This window comes from Hyla sarda, chromosome 3 (genome assembly GCF_029499605.1).
Source record: "Hyla sarda isolate aHylSar1 chromosome 3, aHylSar1.hap1, whole genome shotgun sequence".
Taxonomy (NCBI): Eukaryota; Metazoa; Chordata; class Amphibia; order Anura; family Hylidae; genus Hyla; species Hyla sarda.
Window position 1 is genome coordinate 428470073 of NC_079191.1, and position 13617 is coordinate 428483689.

The 13617-nt window shown below is 43.5% G+C and overlaps 1 protein-coding gene across 1 annotated transcript in view; it reads right to left on the reverse strand.

Annotated features, from left to right (window-relative positions):
* Positions 1 to 12843, reverse strand: part of EPHX1 (epoxide hydrolase 1) — a 46415-nt gene extending 33572 nt beyond the window's left edge. Inside the window, exon 1 of the mRNA XM_056563649.1 lies at positions 12821 to 12843. The gene's annotated coding sequence lies outside the window, so the exon portion shown is untranslated. The remainder of the gene's footprint in view (positions 1 to 12820) is intronic.
* Between the last annotated feature and the right edge of the window lie 774 nt (positions 12844 to 13617).

Here is a 13617-nt window from a genome sequence, read left to right on the forward strand (position 1 = left end):
AAGGAGCGACAAATGGTTTTTGGGGGGCATGCCGCATTTAGGAAGCCCCTATGGTGCCAGGACAGCAAAAAAAAAAACACATGGCATACCATTTTGGAAACTAGACCCCTCAGGGAACGTAACAAGGGGTAAAGTGAACCTTAATACCCTACAGGTGATTCACGACTTTTGCATATGTAAAAAAAATATATATTTTACATTTTTAAAAAGGGTAATAGCAGAAAATACCCCCCAAAATTTGAAGCCCAATTTCTCCCGATTCAGAAAACACCCCATATGGGTGTGAAAAGTGCTCTGCTGGCGCACTACAGGTCTCAGAAGAGAAGGAGTCACATTTGGCTTTTTGAAAGTGAATTTTGCTCTGGGGGCATGCCGCATTTAGGAAGCCCCTATGGTGCCAGGACAGCAAAAAAAAAACACATGGCATACCATTTTGGAAACTAGACCCCTCGGGGAACGTAACAAGGGGTAATGTGAACCTTAATACCCTACAGGTGTTTCACGACTTTTGCATATGTAAAAAAATATATTTTTTTTTACCTAAAATGCTTGGTTTCCCAAAATTTTTACAATTTTAAAAAGGGTAATAGCAGAAAATACCCCCCAAAATTTGAAGCCCAATTTCTCCCGATTCAGAAAACACCCCATATGGGTGTGAAAAGTGCTCTGCTGGCGCACTACAGGTCTCAGAAGAGAAGGAGTCACATTTGGCTTTTTGAAAGCGAATTTTGCTCTGGGGGCATGCCGCATTTAGGAAGCCCCTATGGTGCCAGGACAGCAAAAAAAAAACACATGGCATACTATTTTGGAAACTAGACCCCTCGGGGAACGTAACAAGGGGTAATTTGAACCTTAATACCCTACAGGTGTTTCACGACTTTTGCATATGTAAAAAAATATATATTTTTTTTACCTAAAATGCTTGTTCTCCCAAAAATTTTACATTTTTTAAAAGGGTAATAGCAGAAAATACCCCCCAAAATTTGAAGCCCAATTTCTCCCGAGTACGGCGATACCCCATATGTGACCCTAAACTGTTGCCTTGAAATACGACAGGGCTCCAAAGTGAGAGCGCCATGCGCATTTGAGGCCTAAATTAGGGACTTGCATAGGGGTGGACATAGGGGTATTCTACGCCAGTGATTCCCAAACAGGGTGCCTCCAGCTGTTGTAAAACTCCCAGCATGCCTGGACAGTCAACGGCTATCTGGCAATACTGGGAGTAGTTGTTTTGCAACAGCTGGAGGCTCCGTTTTGGAAACAGTGGCGTACCAGACGTTTTTCATTTTTATTGGGGAGGGGGGTTGTATAGGGGTATGTGTATATGTAGTGTTTTTTACTTTTTATTTTATTTTGTGTTAGTGTAGTGTAGTGTTTTTAGGGTACAGTCGCACGGGCGGGGGGTTCACAGTAGTTTCTCGCTGGCAGTTTGAGCTACGGCAGAAAATTTGACGCAGCTCAAACTTGCAGCCGGATACTTACTGTAATCCTCCGCCCATGTGAGTGTACCCTGTACGTTCACATTGGGGGGGGGGAACATCCAGCTGTTGCAAAACTACAACTCCCAGCATGTACGGTCTATCAGTGCATGCTGGGAGTTGTAGTTTTGCAACCGCTGGAGGCTCCGTTCTGGAAACAGTGGCGTACCAGACGTTTTTCATTTTTATTGGGGAGGGGAGGGGGGCTGTGTAGGGGTATGTGTATATGTAGTGTTTTTTACTTTTTATTTTATTGTGTGTTAGTGTAGTGTTTTTAGGGTACAGTCACACGGGCGGGGGTTCACAGTAGTTTCTCGCTGGCAGTTTGAGTTGCGGCAGAAATTTTGCCGTACCTCAAACTTGCAGCCGGATACTAACTGTAATCCTCCGCCCATGTGAGTGTACCCTGTACGTTCACATTGGGGGGGGAACATCCAGCTGTTGCAAAACTACAACTCCCAGCATGTACGTTCTATCAGTGCATACTGGGAGTTGTAGTTTTTCAACAGCTGGAGGCACACTGGTTGTGAAACACCGAGTTTGGTAACAAACTCAGTGTTTTGCAACCAGTGTGCCTTCAGCTGTTGCAAAAGCTACAACCCCCAGCATGTACGGACAGCGGAAGGGCATGCTGGGTGTTGTAGTTATGCAACAGCTGGAGGCATACTACTTTGGCTGGGGATGCTGGGGATTGTAGTTATGCAACAGCTGGAGACACACTGGTTTACTACTTAACTCAGTGTGCCTTCAGCTGTTGCAAAACTACAACTCTCAGCAGTCACCGACAGCCAACGGGCATGCTGGGAGTTGTAGTTATGCAACCACCAGATGCACCACTACAACTCCCAGCATGCACTTTAGCTGATTGTGCAAGCTGGGAGTTGTAGTTACACAACAGCTGAAGGTACACTTTTCCATAGAAAGAATGTGCCTCCAGCTGTTGCAAAACTACAAGTCCCAGCATGCCCATAAGGGCATGCTGGGAGTTGTGGTGGTCTGCCTCCTGCTGTTGCATAACTACAGCTCCCAGCATGCCCTTTTTGCATGCTGGGAGCTGTTGCTAAGCAACAGCAGGAGGCTGTCACTCACCTCCAACGATCCTCGCCGCACAGGTCAGTCCCTCGTCGTCGCCGCTGCTCCTGGGGCCCCGATCCCAACAGGGGCGCCGGGGATCGGGGTCCCCAGCACCCGGGGTGCACGTCCCGCACCCGCTCACGTCCTCCGGAAGAGGGGCGGAGCGGGTTGCGGGAGTGACACCCGCAGCAGGCGCCCTGATTGGTCGGCCGGTAATCCGGCCGACGAATCAGGGCGATCGTGAGGTGGCACCAGTGCCACCTCACCCCTGCTGGCTCTGGCTGATCAGGGCCGTCTCTGACGGCCTCGATCAGCCAATAATTCCGGGTCACCGGGTCACTGGAGACCCGATTGACCCGGAATCTGCCGCAGATCGCTGGACTGAATTGTCCAGCGATCTGCGGCCATCGCCGACATGGGGGGGTCATAATGACCCCCCTGGGCGATATGCCCGATGCCTGCTGAACGATTTCAGCAGGCATCGGGGACCGGCTCCGCTCCAGATGGTTGCGGGGGGCCGGTAAAACACATGACGTTCTCATACGTCATGTGTCCTTAAGGACTCGGAAATGGAGACGTATGAGAACGTCATGTGTCCTTAAGGGGTTAAAGGGGTATTCCAGGAAAAAACTTTTTTTATATATATCAACTGGCTCCAGAAAGATAAACAGATTTGTAAATTACTTCTATTAAAAAATCTTAATCCTTTCAGTACTTATGAGCTTCTGAGGTTAAGCTTGTTCTTTTCTGTCCAAGTACTCTCTGATGACACGTGTCTCGGGAACCGCCCAGTTTAGAAGAGGTTTGCTATGGGGATTTGCTTCTAAACTGGGCGTTTCCCGAGACACGTGTCATCAGAGAGCACTTAGACAGAAAAGAACAACTCAACTTCAGAAGCTCATAAGTACTGAAAGGATTAAGATTTTTTTAATAGAAATAATTTACAAATCGTTTTAACTTTCTGGAGCCAGTTGATATATAAAAACATGTTTTTTTCCTGGATAACCCCTTTAAAGCTTTCATTGATTTATATACAGGAAATGAATCTGTAATAGGAACCTAGGGAAGAAACAAGGCCAGATTTGCTGATCTCTAGTTACAATGTATCACCGATTAAACATTTTTAGTCATAGTTTGTAACAATTCTGCACCCGCCGCTTCAGCAATGACGCAGACACGCCATGGCGAGAGAGTGAAGGACGGCGAAGGATCCTATCCCTGAAAATCGTATATCTAGATCAGTGTTTCCCAACCAGGGTGCCTCCAGATGTTGCAAAAATACAACTCCCAGCATGCCCGGACAGCCTTCGGCTGTCCGGACATGCTGGGAGTTGTAATTTTTCAACAGCTGGTGGCACCCTGGTTGGGAAACACTGCCCTATTCACATTTCCCTCTGCAGCTTTTGCTCCTCTCATAACAGTGTTTCCAAGCCAGGGTGCCTCCAGCTGTTGCAGAACTACAACTACCAGCCAACGGCTGTCCGGGGATGCTCGGAGTTGTAGTTTGTTAACAGCTGGAGGCACCTTGGTTGGGAAACACTGCCCTAATCACACCTCACTCTGCAGTTTTCACTCCTCTCATAACAGTGTTTCCAAGCCAGGGTGCCTCCAGCTGTTGCAAAACTACAACTACCAGCCAACGGCTGTCCGGGCATGCTCGGAGTTGTAATTTTTCAACAGCTGGAGGCACCCTGGTTGGGAAACACTGCCCTATTCACATTTCCCTCTGCAGCTTTTGCTCCTCTCATAACAGTGTTTCCAAGCCAGGGTGCCTCCAGCTGTTACAGAACTACAACTACCAGCCAACGGCTGTCGGGGGATGCTCGGAGTTGTAGTTTGTTAACAGCTGGAGGCACCTTGGTTGGGAAACATTGCCCTATTCACATTTCCCTCTGCAGTTTTCACTCCTCTCATAACAGTGTTTCCAAGCCAGGGTGCCTCCAGCTGTTGCAAAACTACAACTACCAGCCAACGGCTGTCCGGGCATGCTCGGAGTTGTAATTTTTCAACAGCTGGAGGCACCCTGGTTGGAAAACACTGTTCCAATGAATTGGAGACCAGGAAACTCCCCCTCCCCTAACCTGTCGCTCTGCATCTGTTGCAAGACTGCAACTCCCAGCATGCCTTCAGCTGTCCGGGCATGCTGGGAGTTGTAGTTTTGCAACACCTGGAGGCACCCTGGTTGGGAAACACTGATCTAGACATACACATTGACAAATTATATCCAGCACATGCACCCATTTAGGTCCATTTCCCCGATTTTCTTTAAATTTTATTTATTATTATTATTTTTTTTTTGATAAATACATGATCGTCTATGTAAATTGTATTGAAACTAGAGATGAGCGAACTTACAGTAAATTCGATTCGTCACAAACTTCTCGGCTCGGCAGTTGATGACTTATCCTGCATAAATTAGTTCAGCTTTCCGGTGCTCCCGTGGGCTGGAAAAGGTGGATACAGTTCTAGGAGACTCTTTCCTAGGACTGTATCCACCTTTTCCAGCCCACCGGAGCACCGGAAAGCTGAACTAATTTATGCAGGAAAAGTCATCAACTGCCGAGCCGAGAAGTTCGTGACAAATCGAATTTACTGTAAGTTCGCTCATCTCTAATTGAAATGTATCACTGAACGTTTCGTTCCGTTTAATCGTACATTTTTTTATTTTTATTTACACAAGTGCAGTAGCTTTGGAATAGTCTAGAAACACTGAGAAACATAAAACGGATACAATTTAAAAAATAAAACCATGTGACATATGTACTACCATACTTGTGACAGATACAATCTTTAGCCTGGGTTCATGACAGTCAGATTGTTAAAGGGGTACTCCGGGGAAAAACTTTTTTTCATATCAACTGGATCCAGAAAGTAAAATAGATTTGTAAATCACTTCTATTAAAAAAAATCTTAATCCTTCCAGTACTTATCAGCTGCTGAAGTGGAGTTCTTTTCTGTCTGACCACAGTGCTCTCTGCTGACACCTCTGTCTGACTCAGGAACTGTCCAGAGTAGGAGAAAATCCCTATAGCAAACCTCTCCTGCTCTGGACAGTTCCTGACATGGACAGAGGTGTCAGCAGAGAGCACTGGCTCCAGAAAGTTAAACAGATTTGTAAATTACTTCTATTAAAAAATCTTAATCCTTTCAGTACTTTTGAGCTTCTGAAGTTAAGGTTGTTCTTTTCTGTCTAAGTGCTCTCTGATGACACCTGTCTCGGTAAACGCCCAGTTTAGAAGCAAATTCCCATAGTAAACACTCCTCTATACTGGGCGTTTCCCGATACAGGTGTCATCAGAGAGCACTTAGACAGAAAAGAACAACCTTAACTTCAGAAGCTTATAAGTACTGAAAGGATTAAGATTTTTTAATAGAATTAATTTACAAATCTGTTTAACTTTATGGAGCCAGTTGATATATATATATATATAAAAAAAAGTTTTTTTCCTGGAATACCCCTTTAATATATTTTAATAAAAGTCATTTACAAATCTGGCTTTCTGGAGCAAGTTCATATGAAAAAAAAATAGCTTTTTACCGGAATACCCCTTTAAATTAGATGGTGCAAAATCTGATAATATCGGATGCAAAAAGTAATGACGATAACAATTGCATCTCTCAGTCGGATAGTAATACTTTTTTCCCACAATTTTGTCCAATTCTTTTATTTTTATTTTTTTACCCTAGAGGACACTGGACGTGCCTGTACTCCCCGATACTTAGCGCACCAGGATGTACATGTACGTCCTGAGTCTCATCCGGACTATAAGGCACCATCGCAGGCGTCCAATGAGGCAAGATGGTGGCCGGAGCTCCGATCACCTGCTCCAGGGATCTTCTTTTATGGTCTGCCTTCTGGCAGGCTGTACAAGTAGATCACCGATGTCACTGATCAATGTAATGCCTATGCATAGCACCGATCAGTAATAGCAATCCAAAGAGTGCTATAAATAGTCTCCTGTTGGGACTTAAAGGGGTACTCCGGTGGTAAACATTTTTTTTTTTCAACTGGTGCCAGAAAGTTAAACAGATTTGTAAATTACTTCTATTAAAAAATCTTTTCCCTTTCAGTACCTATTAGCAGCTGTATGTATGCTACAGAGGAAATTCTTTTCTTTTTGAATTTCTTTTTGAAGGGTCGGGTGGGTTACATTTTCATTACCTGATCAGGGCTGTATTTGAGGGCCCGTGCCTAGGGCGGCAGTGCTGAGGGGGCAGAGAAAAAAAAAAAGAAGATAAATATAATTTTGGTGTAGCTGCTGTCCCCATGTTGCAGCCTCGGGAAAGAAAATCAATTTCCCCCCTTGTGGAATCATTTAATGGGGCAAATCCAGGCTGAGTGCTTAGGGCAGCACGAACCGAAAATGTGGGCCAGCCCCCGACGCTATTGTTCCCGGAGGGATAAGACTCCACCAGAGCTGTCTGGCAGCGGCTTACATTTTACATAAGGAGGGTCACCCCAGCCCAGTCCCCCTACTTTAAAGCTTCCATTGTCTTATATACAGGAAATTAAAGGGGTACTCTGGTGGATTTTTATTTTATTTTTTTAAATGAACTGGTGCCAGAAAGTTAGACAGATTTGTAAATTACTTCTATTTAAAAATCTTAATCCTTCCAGTACTTATTAGCAGCTGTGTGCTACAGAGGAAATTCTTTTCTTTTTGAATTTGTCTTTTTTGTCTTGTCTGCTGACACCTCTCTGCTGACACCTCTGTCCGTATCAGGAACTGTCCAGAGCAGCATAGGTTTACTATGGGGATTTTCTCCTGCTCTGGACATGTTCCTGATACGGGCATCAGGTGTCAGCAGAGAGCACTGTGGACAAGACAAAAAAGAAATTCAAAAAGAACAGAATTTCCTCTGTAGCATACAGCTGCTAATAAGTACTGGAAGGGAAAAGATTTTTTAATAGAAGTAATTTACAAATCTGTTTAACTTTCTGGCACTAGTTGATAAAAATTTTATATATATATATATATATATATATATATATATATATATATATATATATATATATATATTTATATTATATTCCACCGGAGTAGTCCTTTAAAAAAAAAAAAAAAATAGATTTTTTTTTTATGTAAATAAGCCCCTCCCCCAATAAAAAATAAATTAAATCACCTCTTTTCCCAAGTAAATAAATAATCAAAACATACATATTTGGTATCAGCACATGTGAAAATGTCCGAACTATTAAAATATACCGTAACATTATTGGTCCCCTACGTTGAACAGTGTAAACCAGTGTTTCTCAACCAGGGTGCCTCCAGCTGTTGCAAAACTACAACTCCCAGCATGCCCGGACAGCCTTTGGCTGTCCGGGCATGCTGGGAGTTGTAGTTTTGCAACAGCTGGAGGCACCCTGGTTGAGAAACACTGGTGTTAACATAAAAAAAAAAAATACCAAAGTCAAAAATTACAAAGTACAATTGGTCGCGCAAAAGACAAGCCCTCGTATGGGTCTAAAGGAAAAAAAAATATAGTTATGTCTATTAAAAGGCGCGGAGGAAAACACCGAAATACAAACATTTAAAGAGGGAGATGTATCAAAACCTGGGCAGAGGAAATGTTGCTGAGTTGCCCATAGCAACCAATCAGATCGCTTCTTTCATTTTGCAGAGGCCTTTTCAGAAATGAAAGAATCGATCTGATTGGTTGCTATGGGCCACTGCACCGCTTTTCTTCTACACAGGTTTTGATAAATTTCCCCCTTAAAAGGGGTTATCCAGGAAAAAAAAATATTTCTTATATCAACTGGCTCCAGAAAATTAAACAGATTTGTAAATTACTTCTATTAAAAAAAATCTTAATCCTTCCAATAATTATCAGCTGCTGAAGTTGAGTTGTTCTTTTCTGTCTGGCAACAGTGCTCTCTGCTGACATCTCTGCTTGTCTCGGGAACTGCACAGAGTAGAAGAGGTTTGCTACGGGGATTTGCTTCTAAACTGGGCGGTTCCCGAGACAGGTGTTCCCAGAGCACTTAGACAGAAAAGAACAACTCAACTTCAGCAGCTCATAAGTACTGAAAGGATTAAGATTTTTTTTTAATAGTAGTAATTTACAAATCTGTTTAACTTTCTGGAACCAGTTGATCTATAAAAAAAAAAAAAAACCTTTAATACATGTAAAAACCGCGGTGTGAATGCGGCCTGAGTCGGGGAGCTGCACAGAATTTTATCGGGCGATATTCTGTTTTCTATGGGGGAACCCAGTTCTTCTAAAGATAGGATAGGGCAGGATTGTATCCGATCTGTCTACTTTAGTGTTTCCCAACCAGGGTGTCTCCAGCTGTTGCAAAACTACAACTCTCGGCATGCCCGGACAGCCAACATGGCGAGAGAGTGACGGACGACCAAGGATCCTATCCCTGAAAATCGTATATCTAGACCAGTGTTTCCCAATCAGGGTGCCTCCAGATGTTGCAAAACTACAACTCCCAGCATGCCCGGACAGCCGCATGCTGGGTGTTGTAGTTTTGCAACAGCTGGAGGCACCCTGGTTGGGAAACACTGCCCTAATCACACCTCACTCTTCAGTTTTCGTTCCTCTCATAACAGTGTTTCCCAGCCAGGGTGCCTCCAGCTGTTGCAGAACTACAACTACCAGCCAACGGCTGTCCGGGCATGCTGGGAGTTGTAGTTCTGCAACAGCTGGAGGCACCCTGGTTGGAAAAACACTGATACATTGAGTCGCACATTGGCTGTTTGTCTCCCCTCTGCTTATTGCAATATTTATGGATGATCCGCCGATCGGATCGTGCATAGTAGGATGCCATGTGCCCAATCAGACAGGACAATATGCACTGGACAATACAGGATGTCCGGGCATGCTGAGAGTTGTAGTTTTGCAACAGATGGAGGCGCCCTGGTTGGGAAACACTGGTAGATAGAGTCGCATATCGGCTGTTTGTCTCCCTTCTGCTCATTGCAATATTTATGGATGATCGGCCGATCTGATCGTGCGGTATTACCGGGGAACATAGTAGGATGCCATGTGCACGATCAGACAGGACGATATGCACGGGACAATACATACAGGATGTCTGTGCAAGCTGGGAGTTGTAGTTTTGCAACAGCTGGAGGCACCCTGGTTGGGAAACACTGGTAGATAGAGTAGCACATCGGCTGTCTGTCTCCCCACTGCTTATTGCAATATTTATGGATGATCGGATCGTGCATAGTAGGATGCCAAGTGCCCGATCAGACAGGACGATATGCTCGGGACAATACAGGATATCACAAGCGGATAATGGTCGGTACAGTCACCTGTGTGAACAGCGTCCGGTGTGCGGCTCCCAGGGATCGGTCAGCAGCTCCAATCACCGATCACTCCTCTATGACTGATGCACCAGGACTGAGCGCAAGGAACAGGCAGGAGCGAGGCATGACGGGACTTGTAGTCCAGAAGGGCCACATAACTGTGCACAAAGGTCATGAACAGAGCGGAGGAGGCGGCAGAGAGGAGGGTGTCCTGTGCACAACAGGGGGAGTTACATACATACAGATACATTTCTGCTCAACTGATGCAAACTACAACCCCCAGCATGCTATGACAGACCACAACATTATTCACCATCAAAACTGCATTTCCCATCATGCAACAAGAACCTAATGGCTCTGTAGCCATTGCAAAACTACAACTCCCATCATATCATAACAACATGAGGATCTGTATCTCTTCCCAAACTACAGCTCCCATCATGTCCTAAACAGCCTGCAACTCTCCAGCAGTTACAAAACTACAACTCCCATCATACCCTAATACCCCATGGCTCTTAAACTATTACAAAACTACAACTCACATCATACACTAATATCCCATGGCTCTTTAACTATTACAAAACTACCACTCCCATCATACCCTAATACCCCATGGCTCTTTAACTATTACAAAACTACAACTCACATCATACACTAATATCCCATGGCTCTTTAACTATTACAAAACTACAACTCCCATCATACCCTAATACCCCATGGCTCTTTAACTATTACAAAACTACAACTCCCATCATACCCTAATACCCCATGGCTCTTTAACTATTACAAAACTACAACTCCCATCATACCCTAATACCCCATGGCTCTTTATTACAAAACTACAACTCCCATCATACTCAAATACACCATGGCTCTTTAACTATTACAAAACTACAACTCCCATCATACCCTAATACCCCATGCCTCTTTAACTATTACAAAAGTACAACTCCCATCATAACCTAATACCCCATGGCTCTTTAACTATTACAAAACTACAACTCCCGTTTTGCCCTAATACCCCATGGCTCTTGAACTATTACAAAATTACAACTCCCATCATACCCTAATACCCCATGGCTCTTGAGCTATTGCAAAACTACTACTCTCAACATACCATAACAACCTGTGAATCTGTAGCTGGTGTCAAACTACAACTCCCATCATACCCCAAACACCCCATGGCTCTTTAACCATAGGGAAAAAAAACTACAACTCTTATCATTCACTAACCTAACAACCTGTGGATCTGTAGCTGTTGCCAAAACTACAACTCCCCTCATACCCCCCCCCCCAACAAACTGGGGATCTTCAGCTATTGCACAACTACAACTCCCAGAATGTAATGACAGCTGAAGGCATGCTGGGAGTTGCAGTCTTGAAACAGATGCAGAGTCACAGGTTGGGGGAGGGAGGAGTTTCCTGGTTCAACAATTCATTGGAACAGTGTTTTCCAACCAGGGTGCCTCCAGCTGTTGAAAAACTACAAATCCAAGCATGCCCGGACAGCCATTGGCTGGTAGCTGTAGTTTTGCAACAGCTGGAGGAACCCTGGCTGGGAAACACTGTTATATAAGGAGTGAAAACTGCGGAGTGAGGTGTGATTAGGGCAGTGTTTCCCAACCAGGGTGCCTCCAGCTGTTGCAAAACTACAACTACCAGCATGACCAGACAGCCTTTGGCTGGTAGTGGTAGTTTTGCAACAGCTGGAGGCAACCTGGCTAGGAAACACTGTTATGAGAGGAGTGAAAACTGCGGAGTGAGGTGTGATAAGGGCCATGTTTCCCAACCAGGGTGCCTCCAGCTGTTGCGAAACTACAACTACCAGCATGCCCGGCCCCGTTCAGGGGCCGGGCATGCTGGTTAATAAATACCAAATAAATACCAAATACAAAAATTGCTGATTTTTGGTCACATATGTCAGAAAATAATTTTTTTTTAAAAGTGATCAAAAAGTACCATCAAAACAAAAATGGTAGCAATAAAAACGACAAATCATGGCGCAAAAAAAATTAGCCCCTCATACAGCCCCGTATACTGAAAAGTTATAGGGATCAGATTTGGGGGCGATTTTTTGTATACTTAATAAAAAAATAAAAAAAAATAGACACATATAATATATATATATATATATATATATATATATATATATATATATATATATATATATACATAAAATATATATAGTCTAACAGTAGTAAAGAAACTAAATTAATTGAGTTTATATATATTTATTAATTATTTATACATTATATATTGTTTATCGCTGGAATTGTACTGACCTATAGAATAAAAAAAAAAACCCTGTTAGTTTCACTGTAAAGTGCAGTGCGTAAAAAAAATGTAAATAAATTAGCAAAAAAGCATTTTTTTTTTCAATTTAAAAAAAAAAGAAAAAAAATATTTAAAAAAAATTGCTAAATTATAAAGATTTTATTTTATTTTTTTTTTCAATTTCATCCCACAAATTATATATATATTTTTTTTCATGGTACCGGTTAGAGATGAGCGAACTTACAGTAAATTCGATTCGTCACGAACTTCTCGGCTCGGCAGTTGATGACTTTTCCTGCATAAATTAGTTCAGCTTTCCGGTGCTCCGGTGGGCTGGAAAAGGTGGATACAGTCCTAGGAGACTCTTTCCTAGGACTGTATCCACCTTTTCCAGCCCACCGGGTTATAGTTGGTCCGGCAAAGAAAATCGTTATGGCGAAAAGAAAAAAGGAAATGCAAAAATGAAAACTGGCCTGGTCTTTAAGGGGTTAAGGCAGTGGTCTCCATCCAGGGTGCCTCCAGCTATTGCAAAACTACAACTCCCAGCATGCCCGGACAGCCTTCGGCTGTCCGGGCATGCTGGGAGTTGTAGTTTTGCAACAGATGGAGGCACCCCGATTGGGAGGCACTGGGTTAAGGTATGGCGCTATTGACATCAGTACATAAAGCTGTGTAACCAGTATCACAGCCGGGCACATGAGCTCCCCCGGATAGTCAGCAGACTGTACATACCTGAAGCGGTGCCAGCGTGCCATGCCCTGTCCTGTTATCAGGACGTGGTGTACCGCATAGACGAGCCGGACTGCTCAGATACAGCATGGCTGATCTACACCGTTTTGTACGCACATTATATTATTATTACCGATCAGGCACGTTGCATATGTTGCCTTTGGATGTTAAAAGGATATCACACATGACAAGCTTAGATACACCAACCAGTAGAGAGCTTCAAACATGACAAGGCTCAGCAGAGTATCAGACATGGCAAGCCTAGGTACACGGCTCGGCAGAGAGTATCAAACAAGACACGTTTAGATACACTGACCAGTAGAGAGCATCAAACATGAGACGTTTAGATACAGCGTCTAGCGGAGAGTAGCAAACAGGAGAAGTTTAGATACATAGCTCAGCAAAGAGCATCAAACATGACAGGTTTAGATACACCACTCAGCAGAGAGTAGCAAACATGAGAAGTTTAGATAAACCGCTTAACAGAGAGAATCAAACCTGAGAAGTTTAGATACACCGCTAAGCAGAGTATCAAACATGAGAAGTCTAGATACACTGACCGGACCAGATAGCATAACATAACATAAGAAGTTTAGATACATAGCTCAGCAAATAGTATCAAATATGAGAAGTTTAGATATACAGCTCAGCAGAGAGTAGCAAACATGAATGAAAAGTTTAGATACGCCACTAAGCTGAGTATCAAAACTGAGAAGTTTAGATACACCACTAAGCAGCGAATCAAACCTGAGAAGTTTAGATACACCGCTTAACAGAGAGAATCAAACCTGAGAAGTTTA